Source organism: Pteropus medius, unplaced genomic scaffold (assembly GCF_902729225.1).
Source record: "Pteropus medius unplaced genomic scaffold, Ma_sr-lr_union100, whole genome shotgun sequence".
NCBI classification, from domain to species: domain Eukaryota; kingdom Metazoa; phylum Chordata; class Mammalia; order Chiroptera; family Pteropodidae; genus Pteropus; species Pteropus medius.
Window position 1 is genome coordinate 12,199,171 of NW_024342473.1, and position 23,631 is coordinate 12,222,801.

The window sequence follows — 23,631 nt, forward strand, 5'->3', positions numbered from 1 at the left end:
AATGTACAAGAAACCATAAAATTAACCTAAAACCCATTGCCTCATTGATAGATACAGAGCATAGAGGCATTTATAGACTCAAAAGCAAGGCCATGGACCCACATATCCACCAAACATATTTATTTATTTATGACTAGTGTAATATTGAAAACATGGTGTTTCATTTCCACTGGAATTAGGTTTATCATCTTAGTGAAAATGTAAAAAATAAATGACTACATAGGAACTAAAAGTGTATTGTTAATCATATTGATGATTAATACTGAGCAGGCTGCAATAAACCACACTTTTCCCCTTCAAGCTACTTGTTTTAAGCTTTCTTCAATTTTAGAAGACTAGGGGGTGTATATATTTTTATTTTTATATATATATATGAGATAGATACATTATATATGATATATACATCATGTGTATGATATATACATCATATATATATATAAAATCAGTTATGATTGGCTAGGTTATGCTGAAGTAACAAATAGCCCTCAAATCTTAGTGGGTTAAAAAAACAAAGGTTTATTTCTTGCTCATGCCATATGTCCCTCTGCTCTGTGTCGTCTTTACCAAGAGACCTAGGTTGATGGAGACTCCCTGTCAGTGTTTCTGCAATTGCTTAGCAGAGGAGGAGAATGAGACAAATTGTGTACTTGCTCTTAAAGCTTCCAATTGAAAATGACACAAGTGACTTCTGCTCACATATCACCAGCCAAAGCAAATCACTTGGTCATACCCAATTCCATGGGCAGAAGATAGAAAGCCAGAAATATTTTGTGAACAGAACTAATCACACACACACACACACATGTGCACATTTTAATGTAGATTGAGAAGGGAGAAATAACTCCAGTCGTTGAAGACAATCAACTCTAACTATCATTGTAGTACTGTTACATTGGTAAGTTTAGAATCAGTGAAAACAATGACATAGGCTGTATTCATAGAATATATTGCAGTCAATAAGAAGTATATTGCAGTCAATAAGAAGTATAAGATCTTTATGTACAGACATGCAAATATATCCCAGAAATACTGAGTTTTAGAAAAGCAAGTAGCAGAATACCATAATCTCATTTATTTTAAAAGATACAAAAATATGTAAACATATTTATGTGTTTGTGTCAATTGCATAGGAAAAGGCCTAGAAGATTTATTACCAAACAATTACTATTCATGGAGAATACAGAGGGATTTGTATGGCATGTGGGGGACTATCACCCTTTTTACTTTACATAATCCTATATTATTTGAATTAATTACAACCATATATTCATACATTACTTGTATTAGTTTCCTAGGACTGCTTTAACAAATTACCACACACTTGGCAAAACAGAAATTTACTCTTTTCACAGTTCTGGAGGCCAGAAGTCTGAAATCTGTTATGCTCCCTCTGAAGGCTCCAGGAGAGCATCCATTCCTTGCTTCTTCTAGTTGCTGGTGGCTGTCAGCATCCTTGGACTTGTGACCACATTATTCCAATCTCTGCCTCCATAGTCACGCTGCTTCTCTTTTCCATGTGTCTCCTCTGTGTGTCTCTTATAAAGACATTTGTCACTGGATTTAGGATCCACCTGAATAATCCAGGGTAATCTTCTCATCTCAATATCTTTAAGATTCTTTTTCCAAATAAGATCCCATTCATCGGTTTCAGAGAATAGGACGTGTATATAATTTTTTTTAGGTGGTGGGGTGGAGGGCATCATTCAACCCATTACATTTATGTAATGTGAAAAATAGGAAAAGATTTTAAAAATCATTACTAATGATTACTTCTAGGAGGGAAAATTTCCAAATTTTCTATAGTGAACCTATGTAACATTAATAATCAGAAAAAACAGACAAAATAATAGATAATAATAACAACCACAGCAAAAGCAAAACATGAGACAGGCCCTAACTTACACATACCCTATTAACAAGTGACCCTGATACATAAGGACAGAGTGGAAAGGTCATTTCTGCAGACTCAGTAAAGGGGCCGTGATGGGGGCTTAGACTTAGGCCAGGGGCCCTGTATTAGCCTTGGGTTCTTAGACAGAATCCTAGAGGCCTTAGCTATACCTCACGCAAGGTAAGCCTGGGTGGGACTAGTGCCCAGGAAGAGCCACCCACCTCACCAGAAGAGAGGAAATGCTTTCCTGGTGTTGACTTGTGGAAATTAAAATGCTTTTTTCCAAAGAAGCACCCTTATTGAGTGGAGGTTGCAAGCATGAGCCAATTTCAGTCCACTTATGTGTCTTGTTTCACCTGCACTGTATATAAAATATTTTCAAATTAGTTGCCAACTATTTTCACGTTAAATTTTGGTTTTTGGCTTCTGATCTGCTGCATTGGGTCTGCATTCTTCCATGGCAGCTATCGGTCGGGAGTAGCTGCTCTCTTTAGATGGAGCATGCTCAGCACAGTCTCTGTCATTTCGTATTTTCCTGACCTGACTCTCCTTATTTATATTGTCCACCTGGCTACTAAGGCATTTGAGTTTGCAAACCCCTGATAAATAGAATAAAAATCACTTGTGGTGTTATAATACAGAACATTATGGATTAAGTGGGTTTATGCACATTCTTGCTTCCATGGAAAAATGTCTTCTAAGTTCCAAATAGCCAAAAAATGAACCTGAAGCAAGCAACCAGTTCATAAATTGGTGACTCCTTTACAGTGGTGTTTTGTAGTCTGCCTAAACAAATAATGGAAAATGCATATCCATATATGCACTCAGATATCAGAAATTCAATTCCACAGGCTATTTGGAAACGAAGTTTCAAAATTCTGCTGAGAATGATTATGTTGTCTGTCTGAGTATGTGTGCAGGCGGGTGTGTGGCACCCACGGGGACATGAACATGCTTTCGCAACACTGGGGCCGGAGCCTGTCCTCCTACCCCAACTTGGGGGACTAATATGTCATGAGCCAATGTTAACCTCATCATTATTGAGTTGGAACTAGGGACCTATAATGGGATGGGTATTTACTCCTGCCAGGTGTTTTCAGTGAAGCTTTTGAATTTTTAATTTGAGTTGAGCCATGGAGGTGAGATGAACTAGGTTGTAGGGATGTTGCCTCAATTGGGACTGGAGTCTTTGGGGAAGACAGTTCTTTTCTGTAATTTCCAGAACAGATTGCTGATTTTCAAGACCTCTGTGGCAAAGAATGTTCTTAAAGTTTTCCCCTCCTAAATTGTTAAGTATTTAATGAGCAAATACTCCATTCAGAGCACTAGGCTAGGGCACACAAGAAAATTAAGACATGGATGGTGCTTGCAGACCAAGGAGCTTTCAATCTGATCAGGAAGTAGAGATACAAAGTAGAGATACAAATTTAACTTTAAATAACAACACAATATTATGTAAAACAAATGAGATGCCACAGACAAAATACACATGCCAAATGGATGTGTATTTGGACGTGTATTGCCTGTAAGAGACTGTAAGTCTTTACCTTCAGGGAAGAGAAGTATTATTTCAGGCCAGGGATGGCCAAACAGCAGAGGTAGTGGCTGAACTCAGTCTAAGCAGAGTAGAAAATGAAACACCAAGAAGACACATGGCAGTGGGAAAATGGAACATGGCTTTGCCCAAGACAGAGTTAAGTCAGAAAGTTTAAGCCAGCAGGATTGTGGAGGACCTCAAATGACAGAACACTCAATCCTGGGCATAGGCATTGGGGAACACTAGAAAGTTTTTGAGCAGAGGACGGTATGATTCAAGTAGTATATTCAAGATCAATCTGGAGATGATGTCAGGATGGTTTGGAGGAAGAAGGAAATGAGAGCAGAAGGGACACTGGGAGGGAAGTTCCTGTAGAGGAAAAATGGCTTAACCTTGGAGAGGCAGGAGGGCTTGAAAAGAAGAGATAGATTGGGGACTTAAAGGACTTTGGGGCAGACAGATTGTAATGAAGGGGGAAGGAGGAGGAGCAACAACAGCATGGTGGAGGGATGACTAGGTTTGGGCTGGAAACTAGGACGACAGTGGTACCACCACCTAAAAGAGCCAAGTGTGGCGGGAGGTCCACTGGGAGATGGCAAGAAGAACAGGTTGATTTGAGTCCTGCTTTAAGGCCTGATGGGGCACCTAGATGCAATGATCCACCTCTGGTCCCACATTCTCAACTGCTTGGTGGTGTTTTCCACCTACACATGGTCATTTCTTTACTTACACCCCACAGGCCCGACACCAGTAAGTGGATAAGACCTATTGTAGATGCTGACACTCACTTAGTAGACCTGCAAGTTTCTTATGCCTCCTCCAGCTGGTGGTCAGTAGTCTCAGATCCAGCAGACCACCTACCACACATCCTTGCTTGGTTGAGTAAGTGTTTTGTAACTGAACCATTTGAAAGATTTGCAGTAGTTATTCTAGCCCATTTCGCTACCTTCGGGAAGCCCCACACCTCTGAAATTCAATAGGTTCTTTTGACTATGCTTCCAGGGTTCACCACTCCCCACCATCAGAATTCTTCCTTATGCTTACTTTACATTGTTCACATTGAGCTTTGACCTTCACAATGGAGTTCCAGTGTACTCCCTCCCCCTTTTTCTCTAGTCCCCTTTAAAGTTTATGAGCCCATGTATATACGGGGTAATTCTGTTAAAGGAAATGCCAGTAGTGACATGATTACATTTCTGCTGAATATGCATTAATTACTGCAGTGCCTTCACCAGAATGGGGAGAAGCAAAGAAATTGGCACCCCGACTGTTTGGGATTGTTGCTAAATGCAAAGACAAAAATCACCAAGTGAAGCCTGTACTTAGGTACAACTCAGGATGCATTGTTTAACAGGATTCTGAGTAAATCTGTTCTTATTCTTTTTTATTCTTCCTATTCCTTTGTCCTCTTCAATCTTCCCCTGTCAGGCATCAAATACCTTTTCTCTGCCCTTTGTGTTCCCTCCACTTCTATCTGCATCTCTCTTCTTTGGCGCATAACCAGTCCACATTGATATTTATTCCCCCAAAATTACCCAGTCCATTTTGTGGTAGAAAGCAGAGACTGGTGACTGATGCAACTGTTAGAATATATAAACATGACTCTTTTTCAGGTAGCATCTGAGATGCCAGTCTTAGCAGCCTCATTTTGAAAACTATTTAGATGCACAAAAGTCTATAATAGCATTTTTATTGTGTATGCCTGTGATTTGGGTGCATTTTTCCCCCATGCCTGTTTCTTATTATTGTTCAACACTGACTACAGCCTTAAATGATAATGAAAACAGAAGCACTCTTTTTAAGAGGCGGTGACTGCTTTCTGTGTCCTTCAGTATATGTGTACTCCCCTGCCTGAAGGGGCCAGGTTAGTGTTTAAACCGTCCGAATTGACTGTCAGAACCTGAGTTCATATCCTTGCAGCATTGACTCAGTCTTTTATTCTTCCGCAGAGAATAAATTGAATACCAGGCTTATTTAGTGTGTGAGTGTCTTTCAGATGAGATCTTAAGACCCAGAAGCTCTCTGTGACCGCTGAGGACATTGGAGTTCTTGTCCTGATGTCCTTGCTCTGGATTCCAGAACTTGGTTTGGCTCCAGATGTCACACACTTGCTTTTGAAGAGAAATGTTTATTTGGGCCTTTCTTCCCTCAGCCTTTGCTGTTTCTTTGCTTCTATAATATGACCTGCTGCTTTCACCTCTTAGTTTTCCGGTGCATAAAAAAAATCAAGTAACAAAACAGTTTGCCTCAGAGTCAAAGTGCTACAAATATAAGCTTATTATCTGTATTCCATTATTATGAATAACTCACTAACTCTATTGCCATGTGTATGATTGACTTTCAATTATGGGTTATGTTTTAGAGCAGCAGCTCTGAATGATATTCTCCCCTGGCTGTTCCTTAAGCCAAGCCTGGAACCCCTGGGTCACATGAGAAAGGGAGAATTTTATAGACTCCATCCTATCGTTGTTGCTTTTTTTTTTTTAACCCAAGCCTAACTATTGGATCTGTAGTTAGTGATGCAATAATAATACCTTCCATTTACTATTTTATGCCTTTTCAAAAATGCTTTACATCTTCTAGTGATTGATTCTCACACAAATGCTTTTGGCACAGGCAATGTAGATCTTAATGGCCTGATTTTATAAGGAAACAGACAAAGCAAGGTTAAATGATTTGCCCAAGTTCTTATATAGCAGGTCTAAGACTGGAACCAGATTTCCTGATTTCAAGTTGTATAGTTTTCCTATGGCCACTGCTGCATTTGTAACAAACTCAATGCAATTACTTTTACATCTAAGATTTAATTTGATCTTATGCCCTTACAAGATAGGACGAGCAGGTATTATTATCTCCATCTTCTAGATAAGGAAGTAGAAGCCAGAGAAACTGAGTTACCAAGATAATATGGTGATAAACTAAAGAGGCAGGATTTGACCCCAAGGCTCCAAGCCCACTGTAATTGGTGACACTTTGCTACTGATTAATGATACCACCACTCATTCAGTTGCCTTGGACAAAAACTTAGATTCATCCTTGACTCTCTTTTTTCTCTTATCCGATATCTAAGCCATCAGCAAACCTTACTAAGTCTACCTTCAAAACATACTCCAGATCAATCATTTCTTACCACCTTCACTGCTATTAATCTGGTCTAAGTCTTTGTTTTTTCTCACCTGGATTGCTGCAACAATCTTATAGGGCTAATTTGCAGTGATGATCCCCAACAAAACAGGCCTCCTGGAGTCATGTGGTTCTACAACATTGAATCTCAGTTGGTCTGTGTTTCCTTTTAATGAATAGAATGTGGTAAATGTCATTCTGTTTATTTCTGGCCTAAGTATCAAGAAGGCTTTTGTCCTTATGGGAGCCCTCAATGACCTAGAAAAAGTCCAGCTACTTTACTGGAGAGACTTAAATAAAGAGACCATTTGGAGAGGCCATGCGAAGAGGGAGAGGACCTGAGACTGCATGGAGTGAGAAAGAGAGAGGCCCAGCAGTCAGTGTCCCAGCTGAGCCCAGCCTTTTTACTGTCCCACAAAGGTGCCAGACATGTGAGTGAGCATCGTGGGCATTTCAGCCAGTTGTACGCTCATAGGACTGCAGCTCAAATTGATGTCATATGGAGCAGAAGAACCATATAGCTGAGCCCAGTTGGCCTGCAGAATTGTGAGAGATAATGAAATGGTTGTTGTTTTCAGCCTCTAAGTTTTGAGTTGGTTTGTTATGTAGCAACAGATAACTGAAACATCTAAGGGTCTCCCTTGCTCCCAGTCTCATGTACCAATCTATTTTCCACACAGAAGATTTTTTTTTTAATTGTGGTAAAATATGCATAACATAAAATTCACCATTTTAACCATTTTTAAGTGTACAGTTCATTGGTGTTAAGTACACATACGTTGTTGTACAACCAATCTCTAGAACTCTTTTCATCTTGCAAAACTGAAACACCTCCCCATTTCCTCCTGCCTCCAACCCCTAGTTCTAGGTACCTCATATAAATGGAATCACGTAGTACTTGTCTTTTTGTGACTGGTTTATTCCACTTACCATAAGGTCCTCAAGGTTCATTCATGTCGTAGCATATAACAGGATTTCCTTCCTTAGGTTGCTTCCACCTTTGGGCTATTTATTGTGAATAATGCTGTTATGAACACAGGTGTACAAATATCTCTTTGAAACCTCGCTTTCAATTCTTTTGGATATACACCAAGAATTGGAATTGCTGAGTCATATGGTAACTCTAATTTTAATTTAAAAAAATTTTTAAGTTTTTTAATTAGTTTGACATACAATATTATATTAGTTTCAGGTGTACAACATAGTGATTATACATTTGTATAACTTATGAAGTGGTCACCCCAATTAGTCTAGCAACCATGATTTTTAATTTTTGGAGGGACCACCATACACAGAAGATTTTAAAACATAAATTTTGTCACTCCCTTGCTCAAAACTCTTCGTTGACTTCTTGTTATTTTTAGAATAATATCCAACACTCCTTCTATGGCCCACAAGGAACCAGTCCATGGCCACCTCAGCAGCTTCATTTCCTGCTCTTTTTCTCCTTCCTCTGCCCTAAGCCACTCTTAGCATCTTGTTCCTTGTCACCCCAAGCATTGTCCTACTGTGGGGGTTTTGCACTTGTCATTCTCTCTGCCTAAAATGCTTTTCCCTGGTAACTAGCATGGTTTGTACCCTCACCTCATTCAGGTCTCAGTTCAAATGTCCTCTCCTTTAGACAGGGCTTCCCCTACCACCCAATTTAAAATAACACCCTCATCATCTCTATGTCTTTATTTTCAACTTGCCATTTATTTCTACCTGATAAGTAGGGAATTTATATTAATGGCATATGCATGCAATATGATGTGCCTGGCACACTACACTTTACATATATTGACATAACTGATCTTCGTAGCAAACTTGTGAATTAGGTATTATTATTATCTCCATTTTACAGATAAGAAAACTGAGACACCAAGTGGTAAATAACTTCCCTAAGGTTCTACAGCTAGTGATCCTACAGAGATAGGATTGAAGCAAGGCAGTTGGATCCAAAATCCACTATATTATACTCATCTCTTTATAAATGTATATGGGTAAAATATGTATATATCATGTATATACTTGTTTATTGTCTGTCTCTCCACAAGGACAGGAATTTTGGGTGTAAACTCCACAAGGACAGGAATTTTGTTTTCTTTACTGTTCCTCAGGGCTTAGAATAATGTCTGGCACATATTAGATTTTCAATAAAAATGTGTTGAATAAATGAATCAGTGAATGAATGAATAGGTACTTTGTATATTTTTAAAAAGGCTCTCAGTTGTTCTCCTTGAATTCGATTGTGTAGAAAAAGCACAGCTAGCCAAGCAGAGCAGTTATATATATAGCAGATACTCAATAATTGTTTATTCAGTGAATGATTTGTGAGCTCCTTGAGGATAGAGACCTGTGTCTGTTTTATCTCTGTCTCCCCACAGCCCCCTGGCCCACTGCTGAGCTGCCCAACCTTTGTTGCTGTTGTGGAAGAGCATTTATTGAGTGAATCTAGCTCACTTTGTTGTGGCAGTGAGTGGGTGCACTTGTTTTCACAGAAGTAGCTACAAGGAAACCAAGTGTGCAAATTCCAGGCAAGAAGCTATGTAGAAGAGATACCATTTTCAGAATATTTTATTTTTTCAATCCTATGCATCAAAAACATAATTTTTCATAGGAGTTAGTGTCAGCTTGTTTTAGACATTAAAACAAATTTCTAAAACAGTATTTTACAAAATATCCATGGTCTCTTTCATTATTCTTCTCCTCTTAAAGAATTTCCATAATGTAAAACAGGCCTCCTCTTTTTGGCTTTTGGAAGAACCAGACTTCAGAGGTCTACCCAGTGCCTCACGCAGAGAAATTGCTCCATAAACAAATGCTGAGTTAATTAACTATTTAGTTAATTGTTTAGAAATAGTTATGAGGTACTCGGTTCCACGGCTGGTGAGCTTTTAGTTAGGATCCAGCTGTTGTTCAGCATATTATTTTTTTCTCTCTGGTTTCAAATATATGTAAGAGAGTCTTTCTAGCTACGCTTTTTCACCAGATTGTCATCGAAATGCAGTTCAGAAGAAAAGAAGACCGGCGTATATTGAAGAGTGGTATCAATGCATTAAAAGGTACCCTGGTGGCCTTAAAGACTTAATGCAGCTTGACAAAATGGCTAATTTATACACTGGGCTACTCCAGCTCACCCTGGCACGCTTGGATCACATTATACAGAAAAATAGATGGAACACACATATAATAGGCGATGGCTGGGCTCAGTTATGACCTTATTTTCACTGATAAAGACAAATCTCATAATTCACTGGTAGCAATGTCAGTCTTTTATCTTTCCCTGGACTCATGAAGATCCAAGTCACATCCACGGAGCCTGCTCTGTGTGTGACAAGGAAACTCAGGCAGCGAATCATCACAAAGGTGATTCATTCATTTGCATTCAGAAGTTCTGTTGGTTAAAAAACAATAAAAGTAGGGCTTTTTTTTTTTCACTCTATAAAAAGTGGCTCACTGGTGAAATATACACCTTCACTCATCTGGCAGGACTGCTGTAAAAAAATAACATTTGGCAGTGGGAAGTGGGACTTTTGCTTGAGGAACTGATGTGTATATATAATATTTATACATTTCTTAGATGACCATGGACACTTGTCAATGCTTTTGTGTTCTAAAGACTTGTATAGATAAAATTTACTGGGCATGGGTCTTGATTTTTTAAAGTATATGTGAGGATTTGTAATGCGTGAGATTGCAGAATGAAATGGTAAGAGAAATGAGGGGATTGGAGCAGTAGGATGGTGACATTAAGTCAAGTATTTAATTTGACTCACATGCCAGTTGTGAGAAAACACTGTGCATTCTTTCCTCCATGCTACCTGCCTTCTCTAGCTCCATCTCAGTCTTGGTGCCCACTTTGCTTCCACCTTCGGCTCCATTCTTAGAGCCTTGATTTTGGCCACAGAGGCCAGTGTAGGGCCAAGCAACCAACACAGGGTCTCAGAACACTGAGCAGATTCCAGAAGACCTGAAGTTTCTTAGAGAAAATGAAGATACAACATCAGGGGGTGGAGGGAGAGTGGAGTGTTTCCATGTTGCTGAAGGCTGGTTCTCCCTGCTGGGCGTAAATACAGTAGGGGAGCCTTAGGTGTTTATTTTCAAAGCAGGAGCTGCATCTTCCTTTATGCTCTGCGCTGTGCTAAATACAATGTTGGCACTGGATGAATGTTATTAACAGCAGCCATAATGATGGTGACAATAATGTGGTAACCGCACCTCCCACATGCCAGGGGAGTTTAAGAGATTTAACCACTTCTTGTGATTGATGTTAATATACCCAGGGGTAGGGTTCCTTGTCCGCAGACCCCAACACCCTGGTATTTTTCTTGTTTTCCCATCTTGGAAAGACTCTGGGGAGGTCGGAAAGAGGTCTCAGGGACCAGGGCTTCCGTCATATTCAGAACAGCCACTCTGAGAATGAGCGCATACCCGTAATGTGTCTTATCTGCCAATCGGACCCCTCTGTCCACTGAGACCCTTTTAAAAACAATGATACCTTCATTTTAATTATTCTCTTTGGTCCCACTTCAGGATTGTGCCTTTTAAATAAGCTACGCCAGAGTTTCTTCCTTCTCATTTTGCTCCTAATTAAGGACGGTGGGGGGTATCTTTCAGTGTTATTTTCTTATAATTTTAATTACACTGATCTTGGCTTAAAACAGAACCCATTTAAGTGCTGAGATGGTATATATTTTCTGGTTCAGTGAGGGATTTTTCCTCCCACACCTCTTAAAAGAGGACATAGCTGAGAGATGGCCCTTCCTTGAGCACCAAACCTAACTAAGCTTACCTTGTCATGGATGAAGGACAAGGAGTCCCTGTGGGGATTCCAGCTGCTGCAGGAGAGATCCCTGTATCGGCAGAAGGACTGGCATTTTGCCATAAGGAGCCACCACCATGGTGGGGAGTCGGAGTTGGGATGTCCGATCCAGGAAATGTTCCAAGGTAATGCAGTAGGGGCTGTCTCTAAATTAGGTGAATGCTCTACTAGTTGGTCTTCTCTGCTGTCCATAGCACCTGGCCTGGTCATGCTTAGAAAGATAGTCATCAGGCCATTTCCCTTCTCCTCTTCCTTCTAGATCATGGTATGGCATGGCCTTCTTGAAGTACTATCACTCTCTAGTTCCTAGGGTCCATGTGATTCAGTTGTAAAAGATTATGAGCACTGGAGGCCATGACCAAGGTTTGACTCAGTCTGGCCAATATTGGTGATGTTGTCTTAGGCAAATGATTTTTCCTTTGACTCTGGGGTCCTCTCCTATAAAAGGAGACCATGACATCTGCTTGGCTGGATGATTGAAAATGATGCATACGGTAATGAGTGCTAAGTGAATAATGCCTCCCGGCAGGAGGTAGGTGCTCCATAAGTGTTTCTTGCCCTTTTCCTTTGTCAAATAGGCATGGGTGAGTACCTGGAAGGGTGGGCAGGTATTCAAAGAGCTGAATAATAAAGATAGTAACTCCTGACAACACACACACACACACACGCACACGCACACGCACACGCACACGCACATGCACACAATATCTTATCCTCTCTGCCTGTCCCCATCCTATCTTTTTCTCATGCCCTTTTCCACTGCCTCCTCCTCTGTGAGGTTTACTCTGATTATTTCCAGCCTATGTGGATTCTGCCCAGCTCTTTTGTGCTTATTGCCTCAAACCACACAACTTAACATTTCACTATAAACTGTCATGGTTTGTTTGTTAAGATCTTCTTTCTCTCTAATTAGATAAGCTCCTTAGAAAGAGACTAAGCATGATTCTTTTTCCTGTGTCTTCGCAGCATCCAGCACAGTGCCAGGCATGCAGTGAATGTGTAATAATTGATTATTAAGTGCAATGCCATTACCAGTCTTACCCGAGGGTACAGGCTATATTTTATATATATGTATATATTTTTTGTATCTCCATAGCAGTTTGTCCAGTGCTAAGCATCTGGATACGCGTAGGTACTCAATAAATATTTGTCAGATTAAAATTACCATAAGCTTTGAGGAATGGCTTTGAGGGGGCAGTTAACCACTGATACAAAAAGTATAGCAAGAGACCTGAGTCTACAAAAGGTTTTGAAATTCCTGGGATTTGGGAAAGACATATGTTCCTTTATAATAGTTTGTGAATCATGTCATGACAGGGCAGAAAAGCACTGCATAGAGTTTGGAGACTTGGCTTCTGGTCTCGACTGGGACAGTTTATCTGATCCAGCCAAATAGACCAGGTCTGGAACCAGGTGGCCCTCTGGCTTTTGGTAAAAAAGAAATTTCCTTTTGACTCAGGGGCCCTTTGGAAACTTGTCACCTTTCAGTGACCCTATTGACAGCTTCCAGTTTCTTCCAGCCTATAATCCTTAAATAGACAAAACTTCTAAAGAAGCTGATTTGCATTGGACTGAAAGTCAATCAGGCTGCCACAGAATATGAAATTAGGCCTCAAGGGAAGGATTGGCAGTTATTTTTCGATTATCCACATGTCAGAGGCAGTAGTAGGGCTGCTTATCCAGAGCAGCCTTGAGAAGGTGACCCTCTGGTTCCCTAAGTGTGGCCAGGAAACTCATCTGGGCTCCTCTCCAGGCTGCTCTCTATTCCCTGGCCTTTCATGAGGCTCATTGTCCACCTGTGTGTATGCACAGCCCTGGCTCCATCTCTTCCCAGGGCCCTGGCTGAGTGACTCTTGCAGCTGGTGGTCAGCATGATCCCTGACCTTGGAAGCTCAGTTCTATAGGCCTTTGTGCCTCTCAGTGTCCACTTAACACAGTGGATGCTACAGGAACATGAGATGTAGCCTCGTAGGCTATAAAACCCAGCAACAACAAAATCCAGCAAAGGCACAGTCCCAAATTCTGACCCTGAGCTAGGTTTATGCTGTTCTGTTGGCAACATGCAGGGGTGACCTTAAACACACAGGACCAGTGGGCAGAGTAAGTCCTGCTTGCTGTTGGTGTTTCACACAGGCTTGGTTTTTCACCCAGTCTGATTTCTTTCAGCCTTCCTTTGCATTATCCCACAGGGAAGGGCAGGAATCCTTCCCAGCCAAATGTGATGAGAGTTTCAGGGCAGCAATGCAGTTGTCCTGGAGGGGGCTCTTCAACTGCACAGTTTGCATGCTTCTATTAATTCACAAAGCACACTCCATGAGGAAGCCAGACAAGCAGCATTATTATTATCATCAATCACCCTGCACTAAAGAAACTGAGGCAGCTGAGGGCATGCGGGCTGCCTAAGCTTGCTCATTCAATGGGAGGAGGAGGAGGCTGCTTCAGCCTGGTTCCCTCTGCTAAGGACTTGGAGGTAAAAAGGTGAAAGGATGACCAGCCTAAGGGAGCCACATTTTCATCGGGTACCCTACCCATCGGTTTCTTTCCGGGTCCCTAAATCGAATATATTTTGATTCAATTTGGATGTTCAGGATTAGTGGGAGGGAACGAGGTTTAAAAGAGGTCAGCTCCATTACTCAGCATTATTAATGATGTTGTCGGCTGTTAAAATCTCAAAAAACTAAGAAACTAATAAATTTTACATATTGAAAAATTACAGATGGATCAGGCAAATGGATAAATTCTTAAAAGTATTTAATATCTGTTAAGAGGACAGAATGATAAATTTAATATTGAAAACCAATATCAGATTCACAATTACAGGCCATTTATCATAACCAACTGCATGGACAGCGTCTTATGGCGGGGAGCACGCTGTGATTCATAAGCAGAGACCCGGAACAAGTCCATATGAAATGAGAAATAAATCTGCTTTACATATTGGAAACTTATTTCCACTTCCTATCTTTATTGCCAACAATAATGTTAGCTTTCAAGAACAAATTGTTACACATTAAACCCATGCATAATGAGCCCAATTGAGTCAAAAACTTCCCTAAAAAGAGCTTTAAATTATTCCAAATTGGGTTATTAGCTTTAACTCTAATTCCTCTGAGAGGGCCCACCAATCTTATAGTAAGTTTCAGTACTTAACCGGACAGTTAGTTTCTCAGGTTGGGCCCCACGGTTCTTGATTTTTTCTTTCTTCTCCTTCCTTCCACCTCCCCTGAAGGCTAAAGAACAAACAGGATAATGTTTAACAGAAGTGTTAATTAGACAAATTTTAATGTTCTTGCAATTTATATATTTTATTTTCAGGTGAAATTTTCTGCTTTCTTTGAATGTTTAAGTACCTATGAATAATTGGAATGATTGGAATTTGGACCCTTGAGGGTCACCGCCAGGACACCAACTCAGTGAATGTTCTGGTTTCCAGACATTCCAGGATCAAGTGGCAGGGATGTGATTTGACTGTGACATTTCTCATTTTACTGACTGCTCAGGTTGATTCAGAAGACATGACTCTAATCAAGACGCAGGATAAATTTTTTAAAAACTTTATTTTTTCCTTATTTTAAGAATGAGGTGCTCAAATGTAGAAGATTTGGACTATAAAGGGAGAAAAAAGCCTAACCCCTCACAGAAGTCACTACTAACTACAATTTGACATGTCTTTTTTCATTTTTTTATTGCTGTGCATTTTTTCTTTATACAGTTAACTATATATATACAATCTTCTATCCTATGCAATCATAATTTTAATGGTTATATAATGCTCCATCATATTATAAAGAATCTTTTTCCTAAGATTGGGCACTTAGGATGTTTCCAACTTTATTGTAAATAACATTGTAATAATCATCTTTGTGCATGCATCTTTGGGTGAATTTCTGATTATTTCTTCAAGATTTGTTTCCAGAAATATCCTTACTGGGTTAAAGGGTGTGAACATTATAAGACTTATGATATATACTGAGGCAAAAAAGAGAATTTTATGTAAACCTTTCATTCATGAGTTTGTTAATAGTTTGCATAAGCTGTAGCCACAGCCTGGAGGTTAAAAATCATGGGCTTTGCAGTCAGACCCATCTGTGTTCCAGTTCCAGGTTAGACTAGCAGGGTGACTTAACCACTTGGAACCTCCATAGCCACATCTGTAAAAGGGCATCGTGATACTTACATCTCAGGGTAGTAGTAAAGATAAAATGTGACAATGCCTATCAGCTGCTTAGCATAGCTCCTCCCCCCTGCCCCAGTAAACACTCCATAAAAGGCAGACAGTGTTAGTCTTTGCATATATTTTTTGTGACAGAATATTATAAATTTGTCCTTATAACGTATATACTATATACATAAAAGCATTATAAGCTTTAATGATATTCTCCATTATCTCTAGAATAAAATTCTAACTTGTTTTTAGTCAGTTCACACCCTTTCCAACTCTTTTCTCTCCCTTTCCCCTGCAGTTACATTTGCTTCAGCAGCCTATCACAGGTATCCTTCATGGTACCATATGCCTTTTATCACTACCCATGTCACTTCTCTTTCTAGCCTGTCCTTTCCCTTCTTTTCACTGTTACACTCTGCTCATGAATTTAGGCTTGGCTCAGGTATCACCACTTTTGTTAAGCCTTCCCTGATACTTTCCCTAGCAAAATGAATAAGTTTGTCTTCTGTGCTCCCACAGCACCTCGTGTATATCTGGGTTGTAGCATGTCTCAGTCTCACGTGATACAGTAGATAAGACTGGAGGCTCTATAAAGGTCAAGATCACATCTTATTAATCTTGTTTTTTTTTTTTTTAGTGCCTACTACAATGACTGACACAGTAGAAGGAGTCAATAAAAGTTTGTTAAAAGTAACATAGGTAATGCATATGATCAAAGAAATCTACAACTGACATTTAAAGGCAAATAGAATTTCAATTGAATTGCAAGTTGACTGGACTTTTAATTTTTTATTTACCATGGGATCTTAAAAATACAAATGTACTTTTTAGTGTTTTCTAAGCCTTGAAATATTTAATGCTATTTATTTGCAAAGCATTTCTAGGCAAATTACTGAGATTTAAAAATGTGCAAAGAATTTCAGAGGACTCTGTATAAACATATATCAGAATATCTCATGGGACACTACAGCACATGTTCATTATATAGGCAGGGACACTAAAGTCCAAGAAAGAGAGACTACTGAATTATTGAGACCCTGAATTTTCTGCCTAACTTAAATAATATTATGGTTCAAGTTGAAGTATAAAAGTCTTCATATTAACTCTATATACCACTTAGCTAGACTGGTAAAATATCTGGGCCATATTTAATTGACAAGCACTATCATTATCATTATTTTTGTCTGTTTGTCTTAGTGCTGGATCTCTAGTACCTAGAACAGTGCTTGGCACATCATAGGCCTTCAATCAATATTTGCCAAATGACCAAATGAATCAGCAGTCACATTTGGTATGTTCCAATCTGCATCCACTTGGCGTTGTTTAGTTCAACTTGATAAATCTTTGTAGAATGCTTTCTATGTTCCAGACACCTTGCCAAGGAGCTGAGAGTAAGAGAATGAATAGTGTATGGTTCCTGTCTTCACGATCTCAAAGTCCAGTTTGGGAAGCAGATACATAAGAGATAAATACAGTATGCTGTGGTTAGTGATAAAGAGGCCTATGCACAGGGTGCCAAGAAACCCAGAAGAAAGGTGTTTGGCCCAGCACAGGGGCTTCAAGGAAGTCTCCCTAAGGGAGAATATGCCTGAGCTGTCTTGCTGGATGAGTAAGATAGGTTAAAGAAAGATGGAAGACCATTTTAAACAGAGGAGACATCACTAGCAAAGACAAAGATATGACATCTCATTCATTAAGTCATCCAAGAAACATTCACTGATGGCCTACTATGTTCCAAGTGCTGTTCTAGGTGCTGTATATGTGGCAGCAAACAAGACAAAGCTCCTCATGGAGCTTGTGTTCTAATGGACACAGAGCCCATCAGCCTTTCAATATTGCTGAAGAACCAAGTGCAGAACAGGGAGTGGTGGCAGAGAATGCTAGAGAGGAGGGTTGCAGTTTGTTCTATGGGTGAGAGTTGAGTTGATACCTTACCTACTTCCATAAAGGACTGAGGCACTTATAAAAAGCTAAGGATTTACCAAATCAGGCTACCACTGGACAGGAGTCCCAGACACCGCTCTCCTCCTCTGCTTCCCCAAAGTCTCTTGGTTGCTGCAGGGAGACTGCTAACAATACTGGAGAAAAGAGGCTGCTCCTGGACCCTGTGTGCTCCTAGAAATCCTCTGGGGTTGATTTAGCAATTTGAGTTGTGACTCAAAGCAGTGAGTGAAGAGCTTGGCACATCATAAGAACTGCATAAATGTTTGTTGAATGAAAACATGAAGGTGATGACTTTATCTGTAAAATGAAGGAGTGCCTAATACCTTTGAGCTTTGACTTAAGTCTACAAATGAGTGGCATTACGAGCTTCCTGGAAAGGAGGACAGCTTCTACCCCAACACCCCACTCAACTTAAGTCAAAGGATGAAAAGCCAAAAGTAAAACCTATGTAAGCAGTTTATATCCTGCTGGGCTGCAGCCTGCTACGACATAAGGTCTACTTCCAAGTTCAATCATTCATCCCTCCATACAGTGTTAGGCCAGGAGGAAGGTGAGGGGGCCAAGGGAGACCTTGTCAATGTGTAGTTTTACAGGATGAGACTGGAGTTTGCCAAGCTTGAAACAGGATGGGAAGGGCTTTCAGGCTCTGAGAACAGAAGAAATAAAATCAGTAGGTCCAGAACACTATGTTGAATTCAAGACATTCAGGTAAACTCATGTGGCTATCAGGTAGGATGTAAGGGTTGACAGATTACTGAAGATGAGAAGAAGTGAAAGTTTTAGAGGTATACTTTTTCCAATTGTTTGTTGCAAATAAAAATAATATCCAAGAAGTCTGACTACACTGACTTTGAGTCTCCACCTAATGGTGTCATTGTCTACTCTTCTTTTGGCAGCATCATTTACATTTGCTTTAGACCCCAAATCAAAGCAAATTAGAATCTGACAAAGGTGTGTCCATGACATGAGTTATTTGATGGAGAATGTATTTGCTCTCTTTTGTGAGTATTCAGTTTATATCCTGCTGGGCTGCAGCCTGCCGTGACATAAGAACTATTTCCAATGATTTAACTTTGGCCTCTAACAAACCACATTTTAAAATTACTTATTACCCAGAAAGCATCATTAATATAATTGTAACTTATGTAAAATCTGCATATGTGGATGTGCAAAGTTCATTCATTAATTTCCAGAATCTCAAATCCTCCAAGGACTTTCACGAATCTTCGTGATGCCTCTGAAAGCTGCATTTGCATCTGATTCTCTTATTTTTGTAAAAAAGATTCAGAAATTCATGTTGCTTGTCTCCAGTCCTGAAAACAGAGTTTCTTCTCTTGAACAAATTGGTCTTGGACAAAGTATACCACATAAATTGCTTCCAGATCATCTTGTGCCTCTGGGAGGACTAAGGGCTTAAGATAAGATGCATTTCATAGTGTCATATTTGGTTCCTTTTCCTAGCAAACATAAAGGAAAGAGAATAGACCAAATCCAAATTTGCCTGAAGGCAAGGAAACTCAGTGTCTAAATGCCACATTTCCTGAGACTGTGTAGTAATATATAATAGTGGAGCATCATAACAAATGATAGAGTAATAAAGTCATGATGATAACCTGTAATTTAAATAAACCCATGAAAATGTAGAATGGAGAGAGCTCCAGCTTCTGAGAATGAGTCACAAGTTCAATTCTCAATTCAAAGCAATTGGTACTTCTCATGTTTATATGTAAATAGATCTCAACCAAAATCATTAAATATTCAATCCATATTCAAGGTTATAAAATATTGAACATAATTTAATAAATACAACCAAGTTAATCAAGACTTTGGTGGTTGTGGGTTCAAATAAAGCTTTTGAAAAGAGTCATTTCACTTGGGTTTTATTCTGATCCTCTATTTCCCTCTCCTGTTTTTGAGTGCCAAAATTGTATTAAATGAGTGTCTAGGTGCTTGAGGTTGTGCTGGTGTGTTAAATTATCGAGGTGCTTGAGGTTGTGCTGGTGTGTTAAATTTAACACATAGATGTGTTAAATTATTATCTCTTAGTAATTTTTGTACTGAGCAGGATTGTGATGTATGGGGGATATTTGAGGATGTGTTGGGGTGTACTCTGTCAGTGTGTTATGTAAGCAGATGTACCACTGGTGAGTTACCTTAGATCTTGGATGCTCAATAGTCTCTTCTCTGTACCTCATCAATTGCTGGGACACAGGGATCCCACAGTCCCCTAGAATTCTTGGGGGAATATCCAAATGTTGCTTTTTCTTAGGGTTGCACAAGTGTAGATGGCACCCGAGAGTGAGTACCTTCTTAAGTTTTGGCTCTAGGCCTTTTGCTTATCTTACCCTAGTCTAGCCCTGCAGTGCAAGACACTATAGCATTGAGAAGAGAGCTTTGAACAGGCTTGAGTTCAAATTTGGGTTCTGGCACTTGCTGGCTATGTGACCTTGGGTAAGTAACCCTCTTGGACCCTCAGTTTTCCCCTCTGTGAAAGGGGGATAATAATGCCTGCTGCATAGAATTGTTGGGAGGTTTAAATGAAACCATGTCTATACCCTATTAATATATTGTAAATATTTAATCTTTTAAAAAGGCAGGCCCTATGCTTGGCTTTGTTATAGACATAAAGGTAAATAAGACCCCAACTACATTAGAGTCTGGTGGGAAGATAGAAATTTTTCTCAAACACTCTCATACGTTAGGTTTTACTTACGTTTAAAAGATCCTACAAGTTCTGAAATCTTTCCATCACTCACCAGTCATCTCTGGTGTGTGCTGGATGTTTGTCCCTAAGGCTTGGAGCCAAGTGCTCTGTAGGAAGAGGGAAGGGAAAAGTCAATTCCCCAGCAAGGAAAGGAGAGCAAGGGAAGGAAAATAAGGGGAATTTCCTGTATACCCGAGTGAAAGAAGGTGAGAACCATCATAGTCTGAGTCCTGGACATTCTTCCCAGTGTCCTAGCCTTCCGATAGTTTATTTTTTAGAAGGAAGAGATCCTCCCACTTTATAGTCATCAGAGTCACTTCCTCATCTCCCACCCCTGTCCAGACTGAAGTATGTAGAGGGTGGAAATGAAGCTAGGTTTTGGATGCCATTTCATTGAAGAAGAGACCCTTGGGAGCCCTGTAGGAAGAAGGATCAGAGAGACTGAGGGCAGGAGCAAAGGCTGTGAAGTGAATTCTGCTCAGGCTCTGTTTACTTTCTGAGTGACCATGAGCTGGCAATTATCATTGAGCCTTGGCTTCCTCCTCTGTAAGATAGGGATAATAGCAGTGCTTATCTCACTATCATTCCCATTTTGCAGATGAGAACAGTTAAGGCATAGAGAGATTAACATGATCGTGGTCACATAACTAACAAGCGGTGGAGCCAGGATTTGAACTTGGGCATATCTGCTTCCGGGGCCCCTGCTCTCAATCATCTTACTCCACTCCTCTGTTTTACTGTCTTCTTGCCCCAGTCAGAGTGTACGTTTTTTGAGAGCAAGTCTTACAGCTCAGAATAGTGGACGTCTGTCTCGGATTATGCCTTTAAATGAGTGGCGAGGTCTTAGATGTTGCCATAACTTCCCAAATAAACTTATTGCATCTGGATTGAACATATAGACAGTAATAGGATGTGCAAAGCAGCACCTTTCATAAACAGGCTCTCAGGGACTAGCAAATAAGTGATGGATCACGAGCTCCAATGTGACCCCTAGTCGACTCTCAGAGATGTTTGCTAAAAGTGTTCCTGGCTCTATGGGGACATGAGTCCTTGGAGGCCTGCCAGCTGGGTGGAGAAGGTGCAACCTTATAAATCCATGTGGCTTTTTAGAGTATGGCAGAAAACCAGGCAATCCCAGCCCAGCCTGGAGGGGCCTAGCACCTCTTAGCCTCACAATTCCTGCCTGGCAGTATGGGAGTGTGAGAGAGATGGGGGAGCAGGCGGCTTCCTATTCATTTGCTTGTTGAGATGGGGTGAAATAATTTTCCAGGAAGACCTGCCCACCTCCCCGAACCTCTTAGAATTGAGAGTCAAGAATTACAAATGGACAGCTATCACATAGAGGTGAAGGTGGGAGTGCGTGTGGGAGTTGCAACTCATAATCCAAAAGGGAATATGAAGATGAAGAAAAGATAGGCAAAAACTCACCTTGTGTAATATTGCCAATAGTTATCAAGTGCTACCATGTGCATTATTTGGTTTATTCCTCCCAGGACTCACAGTATTGTTATCATTTCCATTTTACTGATAGGGAAACTAAGGTCAGAGAGGTTAGGTGGCTGTCTAGTGTCACAGTAAGTGGCAGAGCGAGAATATACGCCCAGAAAGTTAGAACCCATTTTCTTAGCCTTTGACATCTCTGATTCCCCACCAATGATAGCACCTCTGAGTGGGAGAAACTCTTAGAGAACATTTATTTCAGACTCTTCAGCATCAGGTGGGGAAACTAAAGGCCAGAGATGCAGTGATGTACCAACACCACACAACTGGTTAGTGATGGCTGGAAGATTTGACTGCAGAGGCAGGAATTAAGGTGAGGCAGGAAGGCTCTAGGGTGCAGAATTTAAGGAGACGCTCACTCTCAGATGCCAAAGCTGCACTTGTACAACCCTGAGAATAAGCACTTCCTTAAATTTTGTGCCCTAGATGCTTGACTTGCCTCACCCTAGATCCAGCTCTGACCAAATGCTTTTTCTGGTTTTGTAGTATGACAAAATCTCAGGCATGAATTTATTTATTTGATTTCTTGATGGGATATTTGTGTGTTTTGTCAACATCTAAAGGTAGGTTTCTACTTAGGGGCTGGATGGAGGATCTGCTTCTGGTTGGTACCAGAAGAGACAGTACTGAAGGGGACAAAATCTGGCTCCAGTAATTAGGCATGAAACTAGGAGAACTGTGATTCCTGCCTCGACACAACAGGGTGGCAGAATAAGGTCTATGGGGACTGGGACCCTCTCTCTCTCCTCTGGATCTCACTGAGCTGAAATGGGGAAGTGCCAGGAAAAGCTTGTAGGGGTAGGATTTGCCTCATCAGACCCAGAGTGAAGTCGATTATCAAGGTTTGAAGCAGGGGGGCCACCTGCTCAGACACATGTACAGATTCACATTTCCCAAAGCCTCAGGCAATGTACCTGCTATATTTGCAAACAAACAAATAATTCCTTCCAGAGATTTGGGCCTTTCTGCTATTATTGTAGTTCGAAGAGAAAAAAAAGACAAACCACACAAGCAATGCATCCGGCTGCCACTCCATCCCTGATATGTAGGAGTATGATGGTAAATCCTACATTTCTTGGGGAGGGTTTGGATTTGGAGAGAAGGGTTCCCTGCGCTACTTCTGAGAGTCAGGTCCTCCCCCTCGCCCGGGCTCGGCATCCTGGGAGGATTGTGGGGCAGTGAGGCGGCCCAAGGTGCTGTCGGGAGGGAGAAGTCTGCCTCCCCGTGGCCCTGCGGGTTGGGGGCCGGGGGCTTGGGGCAGGCCGAGAGCCTGAAAGGAGTGGATCGGACTCTGGCAGCCTCGCAGTTCCAGGGTCAGCGGAGGAGCCCTCCCTGCCCCTGCTGCGAGGAGCAGAGGTGGACTAGGCTCTCTCTCTGGAGTGGACTTCGTCAAGGAAGGTATCTTCTCTCTGGGCCTCAGTTTCCTCATGTTCCCAGGCGCGGCTCAGCCCGGCATGCCTAGGGGCCTGACATTCTGGGTTCTTTGCCTTCTTGCCCTTCCAGTCCAGATGTTCTTCAAGCCCTTATCTGGGATCCCAACTTCCAGCTCTGGCCCGTCCCTCTCTGTCCACAGCCCGTGACCAGCACGGCTGGAGGTTCCCCCGCCCCACCCCCGCCCCCGTCCCCGTCCCCGGGGAACCCCCATCCGGAACAGCGAGAAGGAGTCGGCACGCAGGCCACTATGACCCACCCGGAGGGAGAGGGGGAGTAGGGATAAGAAAGGAGTGTAGAGACGGGAAAAGGTTAAAAGGGGGAGGAAATAGCAAGGAGAGATAGAGAGGTTAGAGAGAGAAAAGAGGGATTGGAGAGAAACAAGCAAAAGAACGAAAGGGAGGAAGGGAGGTGAGAAGAGATGATGGAAAAAGATTGAATCAGAGAAAAAGGATCCCAAAGGAAAGCTGGAGGGAGAGACTAAAAGAAAGAAAAAAGAGTGAGAGAGCAGAGTCTACGAGGACCGAAGAGG